We start from the raw sequence: 2,271 nt of genomic DNA, 5'->3' as shown, positions 1-2,271 counted from the left end.
GACCCCTGTGTGTGTCACAAGGGGGGGTGGGATCCTGAGGTGTGTGTGTGAGACCCCCCATATGTGTGTGAGACCCCCACAGGTGTGTGCCACAAGGTGTGTGTGTGGGGGACCCCCATGTGTGTGTGCAAGCCCCCCCACATGTGTGCCACAAGGGGGGGTGTGACTCCCGGGTGTGTGCGTGTGTGTGTGTGTGCAGGACCCTGAGGTGTGTGTGTGAGACCCCCACAGGTGTGTGCCACAAGGTGTGTGTGTGGGGGACCCCCCATGTGTGTGTGCGAGACCCCCCACGTGTGTGCCACAAGGGGGGTGTGTGTGTGCGTGAGTGCAGGACCCTGAGGTGTGTGTGTGAGACCCCCACAGGTGTGTGTCACAAGGGGGGGTGGGATCCTGAGGTGTGTGTGTGAGACCCCTCACATGTGTGTGAGACCCCCACAGGTGTGTGCCACAAGGTGTGTGTGTGGGGGACCCCCATGTGTGTGTGCAAGACCCCCCACGTGTGTGCCACAAGGGGTGTGCGAGACCCCCATGTGTGTGTCACAAGGGAGGTGTGTGTGGGACCCCCGTGTGTGTGTGAGACCCCCACGTGTGTGCGCCACAAGGTGTGTGTGTGTGTGGGACCCCTGTGTGTGTGCAAGACCCCCCACATGTGTGTGCCACAAGGGGGGGGTGTGAGACCGTGAGGTGTGTGTGTGTGGGACCCCCACATGTGTGTGGGACCCCCATGTGTGTGCAAGACCCTCCATATGTGTGCCACAAGGGGGGGGGTGGGACCGTGAGGTGTGTGCGCAAGACCCCCCTATGCGTGGGACGCCCCAGACTGGGTGTGCCCCCCAGAGGCATGTGCCCCCCAGGCTGGACCCCTCCAGCACCGCGGCGCGGCTCCGGGACCGGCACCTCGCTCCGTGCCACGAGCCCTGGGGCCCAGCCGCGCTGCGGAGCCGCCGGCCCCCGCGTCCGCCGTGGGTCAGCAGGGCTGCGCTGCACCTCGCGGCTGCGTGGCGGGACTGGCCTGTGGCTCTGGGAAGAGTTCGGACCTGCACGGGATGGCTTTGGGGAGGATGATCCTGCCGCAGGCAGCACCGACGTGGCCTCCCCGCTTCCCTCCAGCCCCGTGGTTCCCTGGACCCCTCGGCTTTCACCGAGCTGGGCCCCCCGGGCACACGTGGAGGGAAGAAACCCCGAGCATAACGCACTGCCGCTGCCCCGACATTAAGCTGAAAGAGTCTCGAGTGCTGCGGTGATGACAGCGGCGTTGGGGTGGGACAGCCCCACCGCAGAGCCTGGGCCAGGCCCCGAGACCCGAGGGGCAGAGCCCTGGCGCGAGGCACGGTGCCATCCATGAGCAGCACTCTTCCACCCGGAGTTTGTTACTTCCGTGGGCACAGCCAGGACAGCGGGGCCAGCCTGGACCAGCGCAGCCAGCAGCGTGGAGAGCACGGTGGGGTCTGCCGGCAATGTCGCTGCCATCGATAGGGCCAAGCTCCACGCCCTGGCGGTGAATGCTGAGCACCTGCTCCCCGCACCATGCCCTTTCTTGAATCCGCTGCATCCTGCCCAGCCTGGGGGCCTGGGAAAAGCTGTCTGTCCAGCGGCTGAGCAATGGCAGGGGGGAAAGCTTTACTGATAATGCGCGGGCAGCGCAAGCCAGGCAGGTGAAGAGGGTGCGCTCCCCTGATGGTGGTCGGATTCGGGGGGTGGTGGGGACTGGCTGCAGGCACAACCGAGACCCGAGAGGGCTTGGCAGGCTCAACTCTCAGCTCCGAGCGGGGCTTCAGGGGGGCTCTGCATTGCCCAGGGGCTGCAGGCGCCCGCTGTCATGATCCCTTGCCCTTACAGCGGAGGATCCTGAGGGCATCTGGCCATTTCTATCAGCCTTACCCCAGCAGCGTAGACCTTGCTGCATCCACCCCATCAGTGTCCTGGCACTGCTGGCTCCTTCTTCAGTTCTTAGTGCCCTAATGGAAACCTCTCTCTAATTTATGCATCCGTCTGGCTAGCAGCCTGCCCTCCCCTGCACACCCCATGCTCTTGAGCAACCATTGAAACTAGCCCGATTATCTCCATGATACTGAAGTTAGTGGGCCAGTGTCCAAAGCATTTGTGTCCCTGCTGGCACACCCTGCAGCTGCTGCAACCGGATCAGGAGGGTGGCTTGGGGACCTGATGATTTGGTTTGGAAATGAAGGTAGGAGCCAGGCTGTCTCATCTTCCAGTGTCTTAGCTTGCTGGCAGAGCCGGTCCTCGGCCTTCGGAGGGGCGGCTTTTTAA

This window comes from Alligator sinensis, unplaced genomic scaffold (genome assembly GCF_000455745.1).
Source record: "Alligator sinensis unplaced genomic scaffold, ASM45574v1 scaffold628_2, whole genome shotgun sequence".
NCBI lineage: Eukaryota > Metazoa > Chordata > Crocodylia > Alligatoridae > Alligator > Alligator sinensis.
This window is presented reverse-complemented; position numbering follows the sequence as displayed.